Source organism: Castor canadensis, chromosome 5, assembly GCF_047511655.1.
Source record: "Castor canadensis chromosome 5, mCasCan1.hap1v2, whole genome shotgun sequence".
NCBI classification, from domain to species: domain Eukaryota; kingdom Metazoa; phylum Chordata; class Mammalia; order Rodentia; family Castoridae; genus Castor; species Castor canadensis.
This window is the reverse complement of record NC_133390.1, coordinates 96,464,849-96,485,091: the sequence shown is the minus strand read 5'-3', so window position 1 is coordinate 96,485,091 and position 20,243 is coordinate 96,464,849. Positions and strand designations below refer to the sequence as shown.

General features: G+C 40.8%; 1 protein-coding gene across 4 annotated transcripts in view; it reads right to left on the bottom strand.

The window, feature by feature from the left end:
• The window catches only part of Nceh1 (neutral cholesterol ester hydrolase 1), a 70,880-nt gene that overhangs the window by 26,443 nt on the left and 24,194 nt on the right, over positions 1–20,243 (bottom strand). The window contains exon 2 of one of the 4 annotated variants that reach the window (XM_074073761.1): positions 8,779–8,918. The exons of 2 other annotated variants lie outside the window; for them this stretch is intronic. The gene's annotated coding sequence lies outside the window, so the exon portion shown is untranslated. Of the gene's footprint in view, positions 1–4,706; positions 5,244–8,778; positions 8,919–20,243 lie in introns of those variants that run through there. One more of the 4 variants, XM_074073763.1, reaches the window with a different exon arrangement.

Here is a 20,243-nt window from a genome sequence, read left to right as displayed (position 1 = left end):
TATTTTTTTGCTAGAGACAGAACCCAGGGTCTTGTGCATGCTAGGCAAGCACTCCACCACTGAGCTACAACCCCAGCCCCTGGATGTTGACATTTACAAGCTTATATCCTTTGAAGAATTAAGAAAAAAATAAGAGTTTGATTTAGAAGATTACAGAGTAAATAAGAAATCTCCAAGAATAGGGCTTGGGGGTGAAGTCCAGTTATAGAGCAATGTGTTTAGTGTTTAAAGGGCTCTGGATTCAATTTCCAGTACCATCTCCCTCAGATAAATAAATAAACAAACAAATAAATAAAGGTTTCATTGAAGAAAAAGAAAACAAAAACAACCTGGATGTAGTGGTGCATGCCTGTAATTCCAGCACTCAGGATACCCGAGGCAGGAGGACTACGAGTTTGAACTCAGCCTGGGCAACATAGTGAGGACCCACCTCCCCTTAAAAGAAAAAAAAAAGGAAAAGAGAAAGAAGAAAGGAAGACTTAAGATGACTGCCTCTAAAAAGCTTATTGGTACGGCTACGTCAGGGGAGAAGGAGGCTTGAGAACAGGCAGCAGGATGATAGCTCAGTCACATAAATAACTTAGCATGTGGTCAGGTTTCAACACAAGCCACCTGCATTGAGTGCTCAGAGCCATCCAGTCCGACTCCCAGTCTGCTTCGCGTCTCACAGTCAATGGTTTGGATGCTACGTCTGTGGTCATGCCATTCTGTCAAACACCTTTTTAATTCTCCTCTCCAGATTCTGCTTTTCTTGTGCCAATTATAAGAAAATTTATAATCTCATGAATTTACTTTTCTGCCTGAAAATCTGTGGTCATATATTTTAAATCTTATAATATCTGCAGGTACTTTTAAGTGCAGATTTAATTTTGGCTATTATTGTTGACATTCAACACTTGATACCACTATACAAATCCCCTGAGATTCACTAATACACAATTCTATTCTACTCAGAACTTCACTTTGTGTGGGAAGAAACTACCAAATCTGTTTGTTATGGCTTAGATGTGGTTTGTTACCCAAGGGTTCACGTATTGGAAGCTTGATTCACCATGTGCCGATGTGACAAGTGGTGGGAACTTTAAGTGGTGGAGCCTAGAGGGAGGATGCTAGGTCAGTGAAGGAATTAAACACTAAGACTGAAGCAGTAATAAGTCTCTGTCAGGCTGGACAAGTGACTCAAGTGGTAGACTAGCACCTGCGTAGCAAGCATGAGGCTCTGAGTTCAAACCCCAGGACCACCAATCAAAAAGAAAGGAAATGGCTGGAAAAATTTCCTTAGCTAGGTGCTAGTGGCTCATGATTATAATCCTAGTTACTCAGGAGGCAGAGATCAGTAGGATTGTGGTTTGAAGCCAGGTTGGGTAAATAGTTAGTGAGACCCTATCTTGAAAAAACTCATCACAAGAAAGGGGCTTGTGAAGTGGCTCAAGGTGTAGGCTCTGAGTTCAAATCCCAGTCCTGCAAGGAAAAAAAAAGGGCTGGTGGAGTGGCTCAAGGTGTGGACACTGAGTTCAAGCCCCAGCACAGGAAAAAAAAAAAAAGTTTCCCATCAAAGAAAAGCCCAGGATCTGATGTACTTACTGCCAAATTCTACCAGACCTTTAAAGAACCAACACCAGCACTCCTCAAACTTTTCTATGAACTAGAAAGGGAAAGAATACTATGAAACTCATTCTACGAAGCCAGTACTATACTCATTCCAAAACTGGACAAGGACACAACAGCAACAAAGAAACAGAATTATAGGCCAATCTCCTTAATGAACACTGATACAAAATTCCTCAATAAAATGCTTGCAAACTGAATTCAACAACATATCAAAAAGATCATACACCATATAAGTTGGTTTCATTCCAGGGTTGCAGGGATGGTTCAACATGTGCAAACCAATAAATATAATGCAGCATATTAACAGAAGCTAAGATAAAAATCACATGATCATCTCAACAGATGAAAAAAACGCCTTTGACAACATTCGACATTTTTTCATGATAAAAGCTCTGAAGAAACTAGGAATAGAAGGAGTGTAATAAAGGATATATATGATAAATGTATAGTAAATATCATCTAAATAAGGAAAAACTGAAATCACTTCCTCTAAAGTCAGGAATGAGACAAGAGTGTCATTCTCCCCAGTTTTTATTGAATATAATATTGGAATTCCTAGCCAGAGCAATAAGGCAAGAGAAAGAAATAAAAGGGGTTCAAATAGGAAAGGAAGACATGAAATTATCCCTATTTGCAGATGATATGATCTTATATTAAAAGACCCTAAAAACTCTACCAAAAAAACTCTTACATAGCATAAACACTCTCAGCAAAGTGTAGGATACAAAAATGGTATAAAAATCATATCTTTTCCATGTACTAACAATGAACATACTGAGAAAGAAATCAAGAAAATAACTCCATTCACAACACACACACACACACACACAAATACACCTAAGAATAAATTTAACAAATGAAGTGAAAGACCTCTACAACAAAACTATAAATCACTGAAGAAAGAAATTGAAGAAGACATCAGAAGATGGAAAGCTCTCCAAGGCTTACAGATTGGCAGAATTAATATTGTAAAAATAACTAGTCTACCAAAAGCAATCTATACTTTCAATATAATCCCTATCAAAATTTCAATGATGTTATTCATAACGATCAATCAAGAAAATCAATCCTAGCCAAGTGGCTCACGCCCGTAATCCTAATTACTCAGGAGGCAGATATCAGGAGGATCGTGGTTCGAAGCCAGCCATATCTTGTGAGACCATATCTTGAAAAAAAAAACCTTCACAAAAATAGGGCTGGTGGAGTGGCTTAAGGTGAAGGCCCTGAGTTCAAACACTTTGAAAGGAAGCTGCCAATAAATACATGAAGAAATGCTCAACATTCTTGGACATAAAGGAAATGCAAATTGAAACAACACTGAGATTTCCCCAGTCCAATCAGAATGGCTATCATCAAGAACACAAATATTGCTGGGCGCCAGTGGCTTACACCTACATTCCTAGCTACTCAGGAGACAGATCAGGAGAATTGTGGTTCAAAGCCAGCCTGGGCAAATAGTTCTCGAGACCCTATATCCAAAAAACCCATCACAAAAAAAGGGCTGGTGGAGTGGCTAAGGTGTAGTTCCTGAGTTCAAACCCCCGAAATGAAAAAACATAAATGTTGGTGAGAATGGGGGAGAGGATGGAACCCTTATGGAAAATAGTATGAAGGTTCCTTAAAAAGCTAACAATAGTAACTGCCATATGATCCAGTGAGACCAGTGGGCATTCAGCCAAAAATGTGCTCCAGGATAAGATAGAGCCACTTGCACACCCATGTTTATTACAGCACTACCCACAATAAATAAGCTATTGAAACAGCCCAGATGCCCTACAGCTGATGAATGGATTTAGAAAATGTGATCTGTATATGGAGAACTGGAAACCATCATGTTAAGTGAAGTAAGCCAGGCTCAGAAAGACAAAGGTCACATATTTTCTATGTAGAAGACAGATTAAAAAAAAAACATAAATAAACAAATAACATAAAAATAAACAAATACAGACATGATCATATATACTATACAGAGAGAACATGTTTATAGTAATGGGACTGTTTGAGGGACCAGGAGGAGAGAAATGAGAAGAGAATGATAGTGAATAGCATCAAAAGACAGATGGCATCACGAAGTGCAGTGAAAACTGTTAAATGATGGCGGGGGGGCAGTAACAGAGGGGGTAATTTGATTAAAATGCAACATACACATATGTGAAATACCAAGGTGAAACTTCTTTGAACAATGAACATCACTTTAAAAAATGAAGGACAGGAAGGTGAAACAAGTCCTGTTAGGGGATGGGAGGGGTGGGTGGATGGAGTGGGTGAAAGACTTTGAATATGGCTGGTGCACTTCATATACTACATAAAAATAAAACAGTGAAACCTGATGAAATTGTTTTGAGTAAGGGGAGAGGGATGAGGGAGAATGATGGAGGGGGTGAACCTAACCAAGGTACATTGTATGCATATGTAAACGTCACAATGAAACTCCCCTGTACATCAATACATGCCAATAAAAATGCTTTTTTTCTTTTTTAAAGGTAGTTCTCATGGGACTCTGAGCTAGTTCTCTGAGAGAACGAGTTGTCAGAAAGCCCAAGGCTGCTTCCCAAATCATTCTCCAGCTGCCTGTTTGGCCATGTGATCTCTTCCTCTTACCTGTGCTGTGACCACTGCGATGCCATCCACCCTGAGATCCTCACCAGAGCTAGCAGATGCTAGCACCATGCCCTTGAATCTTAGAATTACAAACTAAATAAGCCTCTTTCCATTATAATGTAGCTGCCTCAAGTATTTTGTTATAGTAATGAAAAACAGTCAGACTTAAACAGTCACAAAGTTGTAACTCAACAAATATTAATTAGGCACCTATTAATGCTACATGTTACAAAAATACAAATGTGGGGAAAAAATTAATCAAAAATTTTAGTACATAAAAATTTGTCATCTGATTTTTTCCCCAAATTCTTTCTTTCTTTAAGATTTCATAGTTCTCTGAACTTCTTCTGAGACTTTATTTTTTTTTAAAGAAAATCTCATAATCTTAAAGTATTAATTCAGATTAATATTTTTAAAAGTTGTACAGGCCAAACCTAGACAAAAAGGGCCAGCCATTACCATTTCCTATGTCAGGATGATCCAGTCCTACTTACTCAGCAGCTGGCAAAACCATGGCAGATTAAATGCCACTCTTGCATGTAGGCTCAGTGGTCAGTGGTGAAATAAGAGGGTTTTGGTTTGGTTTGGTCTTTTAAGGGTCTTGCTACTTAGCCCGGGCTGTCTTCAAACTTGCAATCCTCCTGCACCAGCCTCCTGAGTGCTGAGCTCACAGACATGTGCCACCATGCCTGGCTATAAAAGAGATGAAAAAATGCTCACCATCCCTGGCCATAAAGGAAATGCAAATCAAAACCATACTAAGATTCCACCTCACTCCTATTAGAACAGCGATCATCAAAAACACCACAACAACAAATGTTGGTGAGGATGCGGGGGAAAATGAACCCTCATACACTGCTGATGGGAATGTAAGCTAGTACAATGACTATGGAAAACAATGTGGAGGCTTCTTAAAAACTAAATATAGATCTGTCATAGGATCAGCAACACCACTCCTCGGAATATACCCGGAGGAATGTGACACAGGTTATTACAAAGGCACCTGCACAGCCATGCTTATTGCAGCACTGTTCACAATAGCCAAGCTATGGAAACAGCCAAGATGCCCCTAACAAGATACTATTGACAAATGGATTAAGAAAATATGGTATTTTCATACAATGGAATTTTATTCAGTCACAAAGAAGAATGAAATTTTGCCAATCGCAGGTAAATGGATGGAACGGGGAACATCATCATAAGTGAAGTTAGCCAGGCTCAGAAGGCCAAAAATCACATCCTCTTTCTCAGAGAATCTTATATGTACAACTTTTTATGGAGATGAGCATCTTCTGGTGCCTCATAAAAGCACCATGATGCCAGGTACTGGTGGCTCACACCTGTAATACTAGCTACTCAGAAGACAGAGATCAGTAGGTCACATCTGAGAAGGGTAGGGTAAAAGAAGGAAACTAAGAAGATGAATGTAGCTAATATACTCTATATAAGAATGAATATAGAATTCTTAAACCAGTTGAAACCACCATAAGAAAGGGACAAAGGCGGAATGAAGAAAAAAGAGGAGATGAGCCAATTGGGGTTATAATACATATATACAAGGAAATATCACAAGAAAACTCCCTGTGTAGCTACCTTTATCTCAAACAAGCTAAAATGTCATGTTTTTCATTTTCTCTTACAAAATTGGAGAACAGGAGAGCAGAACAGGTCCTGCCCAATGGGGAGGGCTGTGGGAGGGGTGAGGTGGAGAAAGGGGGTAGGAGGGTGAATACAGTACAAAAAATGTGTACACGTGTATGTGAATGCAAAAAACGGTATCTGTTGAAACTATTCTAGGAATCGGGGGGGGGGGGGAGGGATAAAGGAGAATGGGTGCGGATGTATGATATATTTGATACCTTGTAAGAACCTGTGTAAATACCACACTGCATCCCCACCCATCACAACAACAAAGGAAAAAGAAATGACTGGATGCTCTGGGATGAACCACACAGCCAAAGCCAGGTACAATAGACTAGTGTAAAAAGCTCTTCACAAAAAAAGGGCTGGTGGAGTGGCTCAAGGTGTAGGCTTTGAGTTCAAACCCCAGTACCACAAAAAAAAAAGAATCGCTAAGGAAATTAGGTCACCTACTTCATTCACCTGCCATTTATTGAGTTCCAATCTGATCCTAACTGTCCTAAGCATCTTGGGGCACAAGGATAAAGAAAGTGCAAGGCTCTGTTTTTCAAGGAGCACACAAATGGAGGAATATTCTAGACACGATACACAATTATGGTATGACACAAGTAGAGATTTGTCCCTTAAAGCACAGCAGTGTATAACTAAGCCCGGAGAGGAAAGGCAGGCTGTCCACAAATGCTGCCAGACACAAGCCAGCTGAGATGGAGTGAGTTTTAATGCACATCGGGAGACTAGAGAAGGAGGGGAAAGCTCCTTTTTCTTTTCTTTGAGATGAGGTCTTACCATGTTGACGAGGCTGGCCCCAAAGTAGCCATCGTCACACTTCAGCTTCCCAAGTCGCTGGACTATAGGCACACACCACCTCCCCAGGCATAGCACCATTTCTGGGAGGATTTAGGACACGTGATAAATTTCATGGGGCTGGGGAGTGGATTTGCCCAGAAAGCAGGAATTGTAAAGCTGGATAAAATAAAAAATGGAACCTTGGAGAACATCACCATTTACAGAGCCAGTGGACAGGAGACTAAAAGAGGGTGAGGGAGGGAAGGAGGGGAAAAGAAGGAAGGAGAGAGTCACAGAGAGAGGGAGGGAGAGAGAAAGAGGGAGAAAAGGAGAGAGGGAGGGAAGGAGGTAGGAGGGAGAGAGAGAGGGAGGGAAAGAGAAAGAGGGAGAAAAGGAGAGAGGGAGGGAAGGAGGTGGGAGACAGAGAGAATGGGTGAACCCATTGCAATGGATTGGCATCAAAGTGGATAGTCTTTGAAAAGTCACTGCAGTCTTTAAGAAAAAGACAGAGCTAACCTCAACAGAAAAGTTAGAAATAAATGGTCACCTTTCCTCTCTGTCCCTACAGAATTTACTTTAATTCTTTCCCTCTGGCTATTGACCTAGTGCCTTTCTTATCTTCTGCAAAAAGAGAAAGTTGTTTTCTCCATTCCCTCTCCTATTTCTTCAACTCCCCCTCGCTTTACCACCCATCACATTCTGACCTCCAGCCCCACCTCTCTGATGAAACTATCCTTACTAGGCTTTCCCATGACCTGCTAGGCCTCTCGGCAGGACTTGGATAACCTGCTCTTTCTGGAAGCTCTCTCCCCCCTTAACTTTTCCCGCTTCTTGTTTCTCTTTCTTGTCACACTAACAACTGCCCCCTTCTCCCCTCCGCCCATGTGTTATCTTTTATCTACTGGTTCTTCTTTTCCTGCCCACCAGTCCCTTAAATGATGATGTTCTCCAAAGTTCTATTTTTATTTAAAAAAATTATTCAACTTTATAATTACGGCTTTCCTTTTTTTTTTTTTTTGGTAGTATTGGGGTTCAAACTCAGGGCTTGTGCTTGCTAGGCAGGTACTCTACCACTTGAGTCCTGCCCCCAGCTTCCAGCTGACAGTGTACCACCATGGCACAATGCCTACCATATAGGAAGTGCTTACTAGAAGCTTATTAAAATAGAATGACATCTCTATTCCCAGTTCCTGCTCTCTTTGAAGTTCAGCTCCCTATTTTTCCACCCATGTCCAAGGCATGATCTATGAGCTCCTCAAAATTTACAGGGACAGGGCTGGGGGAAGTGCAGCAACTCAGTGGTAAATGCTTGTCTCGCGTGGTGTGTGAGCCTCTAGCTTTGATCCACAGCACTGAGAAAAAAAAAAAAAAAGAACCTTGTCTACTCTCTCCCTTCTCCACCCCCAGCATGCTAACTCACTACTACACTAAATTCTCAATTAATCATCTCAAACCTAACTTCCAAGGTTTCTACTTTGACACCCCATCAGCTCCTTGCCCGTTCCATGTACTTTCTAAGCAATCATCAATTCATCTTAACTCCACCTGCCAACACTTTCTGAAACTTATTCTCCTCCAGCAACCACCCCCACTGCCAATGCTGCCTCAGTTAAGACACCCATTATTTCTCACACTCGCCTACTAACTTGAACTGTAGACAACACTCTCTTTCTCTATAACCTGTGGCACACAGCTAGCTGCCAGACCTCCTACCCTAAAAGACTGGCATGTGACCTGGCTGCTTAAAAATTTGTTGAATGTCCTGTTTCCCACAGGAAAGCTTTTTCAAAAAATACCTGTTCTTGGCGTTCCATTCTACATTCCAATCTGTTTTCTCACCACTCTACCTTTTGTACTCAAGCATAACTTGTCTAACTTCTTAATTGTTTTTGGTCTGCTCTTCTCTTGGGCAGGGTCCTTCAGAAGTAGCCTGGGACTAGCACTTGCTGCTGCATAAAAACCAGCTGAAGAATCTACAGGAATTTTGCCAGTTGATTGACATTGGGCAGAGTGGGGGTGTTTATATGGTGAAATCAGTGCCTGCTACAAGTCAAAGGAATGGCTCAGGCTCCTGGCCCTTGGTTGACCTCCTTCTGGTTTGGGATCCATTCTATCCATTCTATGTCCACCATTCCTTACCTATTTCTTTCACTCAGCATTATTTTTGTAGAATAAACCTTCGTCCCAGCTGAGAGTATGCATAGACACAAAGAGTATTATACAGGGCACAGTTGCACAGTCTTCACTGGAAAAGTAGCGGAGGGAATTATTTAGCTCACCTGTAAAGCACAGATACTATACTCATGTAACAATAGGGTCCTCTCATGAGATCACACCATTATAGAATTGTTTAATTTGCTTCCAACTGTTCAACGTATCCAAGAATTTCATTACAGATTACAAAGCAAAACTCAGAAGAACCTTACCACCACTCTATAACAAGACAAGCCAGATCAGAGAGAGAGGGGTCCAACACCCAACTCTATCACCCTAAAATGGTCAGGTTGTTCTCTTCCTCCCAACAAACCTCTGTGGTTCATTCTCAGGGAGGGAAAAAAGGATGAGTTTGTCTCTTTCTAGTTCCTTAACTTTATTTTTTATTAGCACCCAGAAAATAAGTACTTTCCACGTGGACAGACTTAGCTTCCAATGCCTCCTACAGGGCTGGAGGCAGGGATCAAGTGGTAGAGCTCCTGCTAAGCAAGCAGGAGGCTCTGAGTTCAAGCTCTAGTACCACCAAAAAAAAAAAAAAAAAAAGGAGGAAGAAAAGCTTCCTATATTCTAAAGGATGAGTTAAGGGGAACAGCTCATGTACAGACATTTGCTGTCTGCCAGTGGCTGTTCTATTGTGTAGGAAGCCAGGCAAGAGTGGCCATGGTCACACAAGCAGCTAAGGGAGAGCTAGATAGTGACCCAAGCATTCTGGCTCTGGAATCCAAAATCATGACTCTCTACTGCCACTCACAAGTAAGTCAATTCTCAAAAGCCATCAGACAAATGTACACTGAAATGTAAATCATAAAACAGATGATTTTTGAGGCAGGATAGATGGATGAAGAGACGGGAAAATTAAAATTAGTAAATATTAAAAGGGGCAGATGCACACATTATAATCAGAAAGTAGAAACTGAAAAAAAATAAAAATAAAAAAAAACAGAGCAGTTATTTCTCAACCACCACCTCTTGTTAGGTAAGTTTTACAATAGGGAGGCACAAAGGGACTGCCTGCATCTGCCTTCCCCTTTTGTCTCCTTGAGACAGAAAACTGAAACATGTCTTGCAAAAGGAAGATCACCTATTGTCCCTGCATTTGGGTAGGTTTCATCACATCTCCATGTTTTAGAACAATAAACAGCACCCACCTTAGCCACCCAGAGCCACTGTCTAATGAGTAGGGGCTACGAGACTATACGACCAGGGGTCCTGAAAGATTATAACCTACCTTTTTTTTTTTTTTTGCAGTACTGGGATTTGAACTCATGGCCACCTTGAGCCACTCCACCAGCCCTTTTTTGTGATGGGTTTTTTTTTGAGATAGGGTCTCTTAAACTATTTGCCTAGGCTGGTTTCAAACCGTGATCCTCCTGATGTCTGCTTCTTGAGTAGCTAGGATTACAGTCATGAGCCACCGGTGCCCAGCTAAAACCCACCATTTTGAATCTTCACTTCCATGCAGGGGAGAAGGAAATGTTTCTCCCTTTTATTTTTTCACATCTCCCTACTTTATCCTGCTATACCAAACTAAATCCTTGCTAAAACTTCCACCTTGTGACTCGAGACTCCTTGTTGTGAGAAACCTTGAAATGCTTTTCCCATGTAGATCTCAAGGACCTGTGATTTGGGATGGAAACTATGAGTCTGAGGGAACCCTCACTCCTCATCGAATGACAATTTTACATCTAGAAGGATCATTTAACTTCTCCCACTGACTAAAAGGAAGTGGTCTCAGGAAGGAATATGACTCACCCAGGCTCAGTAACCATGGCAGTGCAGCTCCAGCCCTTGCTGGTCAGGACCAAGGAGTCACCCCCATCACTTCCTTTCTCCAGCTCTTCCTCTCAACCACATCCCTCTCCAGTCTTTTCTTTAACACCTCTCTTCTTCCCATTCATGTTTCACTCTCCTTTGCCTTCCATAGTCAGCCAGGTGAAAATGAATCTTTTTTAAAGTTCTGAGCCGGGCTCTGGTGACTCTCACCTGTAATCATAGGCTGAGTTGGAGAGGATGGCAGTTCCAGGCCAGCTTGGGCAAAAGTTCACAAGTATCCATCTCAAAAGAAAAAGGAGAGCATGGTGGCACATGCCTGTCACCCCAGCTTCAACAGGAAGCATAAATAGGAGGACTGGGGGCCAGGCAGGCCTGAGCAAAAGCAAAACCCTATCTCCAAAATGACCAGAGCAAAAAGGGCTGGAGGTGAAGATCAAGTGGTAGAGCACCTGCCTGGAAAGTGCAAAGACCTGAGTTCAGGTCTTTGTGTAGCTTAGCTGTAGAGTGCGTATTCCATACCACCAAAAAAAAAAAAATTGAGTTCCTTTTTCACTCACATTTCTGTGAAATAAGCAGATTGTGAGTGCCTTCAGGCAAGGTCTGAGTCTGGGGGATCGATTTTTTTCCCCGGGAATGGAAGTATAATTCAGTAGTAGAACATGTTTCCACTATGTGGGAGGCCCTAGGTTAATCCCCAACATTAAAATGAAAAATACATAAATATAAAGAAATGTTTTCCGTGTACTGTTCATAAACAAATGTCCTTCCTGAGGCTGCCCGAGCTGCTAAAAGCCTCCCTTGATTGCCAGGACAAGTGGTGCTTGTTTTCATTTACCCAGTCCAAATAGCAGCTGACTAAAAGCAGCACAAAAGAAACTTCCAACAAAACCTCCTCAACTCCCTCTGGGACATGGCAATTCAGACCCTGCCCACCCATGCCCTCTGCCTGACTTCACAAGTGCTCCATGGGATACTCCATAAGTGGGCAGCAGCAAATCAGACCAGATCACTGACAAATAATTTTTTTTTTTTGACCCAAGGGTCTATATGTAACTCAGGGTGACCTGAAACTCACAATATTCCTGCTTCAACCTCCAGAGTGCTGGGATATACAAATGATTTTTCTTAAATGGCTCAGAAACACTAAATATAGAAGGTAAATGATTTTTATAGATATCTACAGATGTCAAAAGCTAGACTCAGACGATTATAAAGACTACCCTTACTAGGCACTGATGACTATAATCCTAGTTACTCAGGAGGCAGAGATCAGGAGGATTGTGCTTCGAAGCCAGCCTCTGGCAAATAGTTAACGAGAAACTAGCTCAAATATACACATCACAAAAAAAGGGCTGGAGGAATGGCTTAAGCAGTAACAGCACCTTCCTGGCAAGTGTGAGGTCCTGAATTCAAACCCCAGTGCCACCAAAAAAAAAAAAAAAAAACCAAAAATCTACTTTTTATACACATTCACATCACCATGATAAACGGATGCACATTTTATAAAATACATAATACATTATGTAACCTTTTGTAAGGTTTAATTATGACCATTTGAACTTTCACTTGAATCTCACAAGGATCTGAGAACTAGGAAGGGCAGGTATCATTTTACGCTTATTTGAGACTTAGAGAAGTTAACTGCCTTGCTCTGAATCATAACAAAGCAAGCACCCAGACCAAAGTTCAACTGCTTCTGACTCATCACTGTGAATGTCATTACTCAGAGCTCAGAAGACAACCAGTGACCAAATCAGTCTGCAAGGCTGAGCCTCTCCCACCACAGCAATTGTTCAGCACTTGAGAGTGAAAGGGTGAAAATCAGGGTGGAGAAAGGAAGTAGGTTAGGAAATGTATCTCAGATTCTACCTTCCTACCATATAGTCTCTCCACCAGCAAATTCACTTGGCTGGTTGATAGGACCAGTTTCCATATGTAAACAGTGCCTGAGAAAATCAGCATCAATACAAACTTTACAGCAGTTAGAATTTCTACAAACAGCAGTTTCAAGTTAAGGCAGCTCAGTCACTCCTTGGCTGGAGGCCTTAGGAGATAGGATGGCCTGCCAGTCCCTGAGGCATCTAGATGATTCCTGAACGATGCAGGGTTAACATAGACCAGGAGATGATGCTGGTTTTAACAGACTCAGGAAAGGGAAACTATGTACTCTTCACAAACATACAGTCTAGATCCACTTTGTTAACCTATCAGGTTCAGGAAACAAGTTGAGCCCCAGACCCCACAGAGGCACAACAAGGCCTAAAAATGCCTTATGGAGAACTTGTCAAGCTCAGTGAACTGCCCAGTCCATGCCATCAAAGAGCTGCACAAGTCATATGTTAAGACAGAGGCCAAATTTGATAAGGTTCTGGGGAAAAAAAGAATAATGAAACAAATTATTATTTTTTTTTCAACCCCAGCTCCTCTTTCATTTTTTTTATTTATTTTTATTATTCATATGTGCATACAAGGATTAGGTCATTTCTCCCCCCTGCCCCCACCCCCTCCCTTAACACCCACCCCAACCCCTCCCTCTCCCCCCCACCCCCTCAATACCCAGCAGAAACTATTTTGCCCTTATTTCTAATTTTGTTGTAGAGAGAGTATAAGCAATAATAGGAAAGAACAAGGGTTTTTGCTGGTTGAGATAAGGATAGTTATACAGGGCATTGACACACATTGATTTCCTGTGCGTGTGTGTTACCTTCTAGGTTAATTCTTTTTGATCTCACCTTTTCTCTAGTTCCTGGTCCCCTTTTCCTGTTGGCCTCAGTTGCTTTTAAGGTATCTGCTTTAGTTTCTCTGCATTAAGGGCATCAAATGATAGCTAATTTTTTTAGGTGTCTTACCTATCCTCACCCCTCCCTTGTGTGCTCTCGCCTTTATCATGTTCTCAAAGTCCAATCCCCTTGTTGTGTTTGCCCTTGATCAAATGTCTGCATATGAGGGAGAACATATGATTTTTGGTCTTTTGGGCCAGGCTAACCTCACTCAGAATGATGTTCTCCAATTCCATCCATTTACCAGCGAATAATAACATTTCGTTCTTCTTCATGGCTGCATAAAATTCCATTGTGTATAGATACCACATTTTCTTAATCCATTCGTCAGTGGTGGGGCATCTTGGCTGTTTGCATAACTTGGCTATTGTGAATAGTGCCGCAATAAACATGGGTGTGCAGGTGCCTCTGGAGTAACCTGTGTCACAGTCTTTTGGGTATATCCCCAAGAGTGGTATTGCTGGATCAAATGGTAGATCAATGTTTAGCTTTTTGAGTAGCCTCCACATTTTTTTCCAGAGTGGTTGTACTAGTTTACATTCCCACCAAAAGTGTAAGAGAGTTCCTTTTTCCCCGCATCCTTGCCAACACCTGTTGGTGGTGGTGTTGCTGGTGATGGCTATTCTAACAGGGGTGAGGTGGAATCTTAGCATGGTTTTAATTTGCATTTCCTTTATTGCTGGAGATGGTGAGCATTTTTTCATGTTTTTTTTTTTGGCCATTTGAATGTCTTCTTTTGAGAAAGTTCTGTTTAGTTCATTTGCCCATTTCTTTATTGGTTCATTAGTTTTGGGAGAATTTAGTTTTTTAAGTTCCCTATATATTCTGGTTATCAGTCCTTTGTCTGATGTGTAGCTGGCAAATATTTTCTCCCACACTCTGTGGGTGTTCTCTTCAGTTCAGAGACCATTTCTTTTGATGAACAGAAGCTTTTTAGCTTTATGAAGTCCCATTTATCTATGCTATCTCTTAGTTGCTGTGCTGCTGGGGTTTCGTTGAGAAAGTTCTTACCTATACCTACTAACTCCAGAGTATTTCCTACTCTTTCCTGTATCAACTTTAGAGTTTGTGGTCTGATATTAAGGTCCTTGATCCATTTTGAGTTAATATTGGTAAAGGGTGATATACATGGATCTAGTTTCAGTTTTTTGTAGACAGCTAACCAGTTTTCCCAGCAGTTTTTGTTGAAGAGGCTGCTATTTCTCCATCATATATTTTTAGCTCCTTTGTCAAAGACAAGTTGGTTATAGTTGTCTGGCTTCATATCTGGGTCCTCTGTTCTGTTCCACTGGTCTTCATGTCTGTTTTTGTGCCAGTACCATGCTGTTTTTATTGTTATTGCTTTGTAATATAGTTTGAAGTCAGGTATTGTGATACCTCCTGCATTGTTCTTTTGACTGAGTATTGCCTTGGCTATTCGTGGTCTCTTGTGTTTCCATATAAATTTCACGGTAGATTTTTTAATCTCTTTAATGAATGTCATTGGGATTTTGATGGGAATTGCATTAAACATGTAGATTACTTTTGGGAGTATTGACATTTTTACTATGTTGATTCTACCAATCCATGAGCATGGGAGATCTCTCCACTTTCTATAGTCTTCCTCAATCTCTTTCTTCAGAAGTGTATAGTTTTCCTTGTAGAGGTCATTCACATCTTTTGTTAGGTTTACACCTAGGTATTTGATTTTTTTTGAGGCTATTTTAAATGGAATTGTTTTCATATATTCTTTTTCAGTTTGCTCATTGTTAGTGTATAGAAATGCTAATGATTTTTCTATGTTGATTTTATATCCTGCTACCTTGCTGTAGCTATTGATGATGTCCAGAAGCTTCTGAGTAGATGTTTTTTTGGGTCTTTAAGGTATAGGATCATGTCATCTGCAAATAGGGATATTTTCACAGTTTCTTTACCTATTTGTATTCCTTTTATTCCTTCTTCTTGCCTAATTGCTCTGGCTAGGAATACCAGTACTATGTTGAATAGGAGTGGAGATAGTGGGCATCCTTGTCTGGTTCCTGATTTTAGAGGGAGTGGTTTCAGTTTTTCTCCATTAAGTGTAATGCTGGCTGTAGGTTTGTCATATATAGCTTTTATAATGTTGAGGTACTTTCCTTCTATTCCTAGTTTTCTTAGAGCTTTTATCATGAAATGATGTTGGATCTTATCAAAGGCTTTTTCTGCATCTATTGAGATGATCAAGTAGTTTTTGTCTTTGCTTTTGTTAATGTGGTTTATTACATTTATTGATTTTTGTATGTTGAACCACCCCTGTATCCCTGGGATGAAGCCTACTTGGTCGTGGTGAATAATCTTTTTGATGTGTTGTTGAATTAAGTTTGCCATTATTTTGTTGAGGATTTTTGCGTCAATGTTCATTAAGGAAATTGGCCTATAGTTCTCCTTTTTGGAGGTGTCTTTGCCTGGTTTTGGGATAAGTGTAATACTGGCTTCATAAAATGTGCTAGGCAGTTTTCCTTCCCTTTCTATTTCGTGGAACAGTTTAAGGAGGGTTGGTATCAGTTCTTCTTTAAAGGTCTGATAGAATTCAGCAGAGAATCCATCAGGTTCTGGACTTTTCTTTTTGGGGAGACTCTTGATTGCTGCTTCAATTTCATTTTGTGTTATAGATCTATTCAGGTGATTAATTTCCTCTTGGTTCAGTTTTGGATGATCATATGTATCTAGAAATCTGTCCTTTTCTTTAAGATTTTCAAATGTATTTGAATATAGGTTCTGGAAGTAGTCTCTGATGATTTCTTGGACTTCCATGGTGTTTGTTGTTATCTCCCCTTTTGCATTCCTGATTCTACTAATTTGGGTTTTTTCTCTCCTCATTTTAGTCAGGTTTGCCAGGGGTCTGTTGATCTTGTTTATTTTTTCAAAGAACCAACTTTTTGTTTCATTAATTCTTTGTATGGTTTTTTTGTTTCTATTTCATTGATTTCAGCTCTTATTTTTATTATTTCTCTCCTTCTATTTGTTTTGGGATTTGTTTGTTCTTGTTTTTCTAGGAGTTTGAGATGTATCATTAGGTCATTGATTTGGGATCTTTCAGTCTTTTTAATATATGCACTCATGGCTATAAACTTTCCTCATAGGACTGCCTTAGCTGTGTCCCATAGGTTCTGGTAGGTTGTGTTTTCATTTTCATTGACTTCCAGGAACTTTTTAATTTCCTCTTTTATTTCATCAATGATCCATTCTTCATTAAGTAATGAGTTATTTAGTTTCCAGCTGTTTGCATGGTTTTTGTCTTTACTTTTGTTGTTGAGTTCTACTTTTACTGCATTGTGATCAGATAGTATGCACGGTATAATTTCCATTTTCTTATATTTGCTGAGGCTTGCTTTGTGCCCTAGCATATGATCTATTTTGGAGAAGGTTCCATGGGCTGCTGAGAAGAATGTATATTGTGTAGAAGTTGGATGAAATGTTCTGTAGACATCTACTAGGTCCATTTGATCTATTGTATATTTTAGATCTTGGATTTCTTTATTGAGTTTTTGTTTAGATGACCTATCCGTTGATGATAATGGGGTGTTAAAGTCTCCCACAACCACTGTGTTGGCATTTATATATGCTTATAGGTCTTTCAGGGTATGTTTGATGAAATTGGGTGTGTTGACATTGGGTGCATACAGGTTGATGATTATTATTTCCTTTTGGTCTATTTCCCCTTTTATTAATATGGAATGGCCTTCTTTATCTCGTTTGATCAATGTAGGTTTGAAGTCTACTTTGTCAGAGATAAGTATTCCTACTCCTGCCTGTTTTCGGGGGCCATTGGCTTGGTAAATCTTCTTCCAGCCTTTCATCCTAAGCCTATGCTTATTTCTGTCAGTGAGATGGGTCTCCTGTAAGCAACAAATTGTTGGATCTTCCCTTTTAATCCGTTTTGTCAAGTGGTGCCTTTTGTTGGGTGAATTAAGTCCGTTAACACTAAGTGTTAGTACTGATAGGTATGTAGTGATTCCTGTCATTTAGTTGTCTTAGTTGTTTGAAGGTTTGATTGTGTGTACCTAAGTTGAGGTTACTCTCTACTGTCTTGCTTTTTCCCTGTTTTTTCTATCTTCCTATCATTGTCTTTGGTGTTGTTACTGTCCCTGTACTGCATGCAATTAAGTATTTCCTAGCTTGTAATAACAATGGTAATATTTAAAATGGAAGTGTGAGCGGAGATGGAAAGCAAGAAGTTAAAGGAAAGGGAAAAGCAAATACACAGACAAGAAGGAGAAAACAGAACAACGAATCAGACAAGAAAGTTTTAAAGGTATAAACAGGGAGCATTAGTGTACTAATTGACAGTAAGCTGAACAGGCATTAAAGAGACAGAGAGAGGATTGAAAATAAGAAATAAAAAATAGGTAAATGAAAGAAATATCTAAATATAAAAATAAAATAAAATAAAATGAAAAATAGAAAATTTTTTAAAAAAAAAACCAAAAAGCCAAAAAACCAAAAAACTTCCAAGTTCAAATGCAATGAAGTTTCAGTCTTAATAATTTGGGTGTCCATCTCAGTCTCCAATCCTGGAGATGGTGCCTCAGATGTTGTTCTGTAGTTGTCTCATCAAAGGGGACGCCTAAAGTAGAACAAAACTACACACACACATACACAAAAACCCCACCAAGTGTCCCAAGTTCAAATGCAATACAGTTTCAGTAAGTTTTCCAGCATGCAGGTGTAATTCGGTTGTTTTCTCATCAAAGGTAGGGAGAAAAAGAGAAAAAAAGAAAAAAAAAAAAAGAGTCTGGAGACAGTCCTGAGAATGGTATCTGCAGCTGTGGCTTGCCTGCCCGCTGCTGTCAGCCTGCTGTTGCTAGAGGCGTTATTTATGCAGATCTCTGGGATGAGCTTAACACTCACCTGGCCCTGCAGGAGTTGTTTACTCAGAGTTTTCCTGTGAGCCTCTGCTACAAGCTTTCCCCTTTCCAAGCACTGGGAAAGGTGACAATGCACCCACGGTCTCAGGCCTGCGTGCTTATTTACAGTTCATGTGGGAAGTGGGTCTTCCCCCCTCTCCTGTGCAGTTTTCCTCCCACTGCCACTTTTACAGGCTTTCCTGCTCCTGATTACTGGGCGGTGCTGCTGCTCCTGCCAGCCGCCATGTTTGTTTACAGCTCACGTGGGAAGTGGGTCTTCCCTCCTCTCCTGTGGAGTTTTCCTCCCTCCGCCACTCTCACAAGCTTTCCCGCTCCTGGTTGCTGGGCGCGCGCCCCCACTCCCACCAGAGCCTCTCGGCGCCTGCCTGGCTTGTTTATTTACAGTCTCGGGAAGGATTCCCTTCCCCCAATCTTCGGCGCTCAGTGCGCCCCACCCTCTTTCCTGCGTGTCTTTATTGTTCTTATTGCTTATTACTCAGTTTCTCTTTTTTCCCCGGGTGGGGGTCGGTCTGTCCAGGGGCTATGCTGCTCTGGCCCAGGTTTGTCTGTGGGAGTACCGTGGTACCCTGAAGCTCACCTTGTCCGCATCTTTCCAAGCCGTCTGGGCTCGGGCGACTGGCGGCCCGGGGGCCCACCTTGTTTCTCCGTTTAACGTGAAGTGGAGATTCTCTGCACCGGCTGGAGATATGGAGGGGTCAAAGTTTTGCCTCTTCTCAGTGATTTTGCCTGCAAAGTGTGTCTCCAGCATCTCGCCAAGATTTCACTATAGGAGGCTCACTTTCTGCTTCCTCCCTCTAGCTGCCATCTTGGAATCCTCGAAAAAAATTATTTTAAAAGCCCTTGCTTGCCAAGACACATGAGCTCACAGGACAAGTGAATAAAAATGCCTGGACCTTAGAGGCTGAGGGCCCTGAGGAGGATGAAGAGATGGGTTGTAGGAAGAGGAGGAGGCAGTGGAAGAGGAGATAGAGGTAGCACCAATGATAAGATTCCCACTTGGTTTCTGATGACACTGAGAAATAAGAGGAGCCAGAGAAGGGAAAAAAAAAATCTAAACATAGCTTTAAAAAAATTCATGCACTTGGGGACTGGAGGTGTTGCTCAAGTGGTACAGCGCCTGCCTCTCAAGCACAAAAATACAGGAAATGAAGAAATGTATAGACTTGGCTGGGAATGCAGCATCACAAAAAAAAGCAGAAACATACAACAAAAAACATGATCTATCTATGTATCTATGTGTCTATCTAGTTAGTTAGCTATGGACTTAAGAGGTCTCAGTAGGCACCCAATCATCCTAGCACTAGGGAGAATGAGGCAGGAGGACCACAAGTTCCTGGGCTAAATAGTGAGTTCAAAACCAACCCAGAGTATATAGTGAGATCCTGTCTCCCAAAAAACAAAAAGATATGAACTTGAAAAGGGCTTAGATTTTTCATTAAAATAGAATGTGAAGCTCTTCTGATTTTGCTATAATAAAGTGAGGCCCTGAAATCTTGGCTAACCCATAAATTTCAAGTTTGATTTTCATTTTGAACACAATAAATGTATCCAACATTATTTCTGTGAAGAGGTAAATGATTTTTATAGATATCTACAGATGTCTGAAGAGCCAGCTTCAGATGATTATAAAGACTACCCTTAACCGGCCACTGGTGGCTATAATCCTAGCTACTCAGGAGGCAGACATCAGGAGGATCATGGTTCGAAGCCAGCCTAAGTGACATTTAGTCTATATGCAGTTCTCTAGAAAGACCCCAGGAGTTGGAAATCAGTTAAGCAAAGTACCATTAAAGATCCACCTTTGCCAAGCTAGCTATGATGGTGTGAGCATTTGATTCCAGCACTGGCAAGGCTGAGCCAGAAGGTTCAAGGCCAGCCTGGGATACACGGTGAGTTCGAGGCCAGCCTGGGCTACATATTAAAACCCTATCTCAAAACTAAATTTAAAACA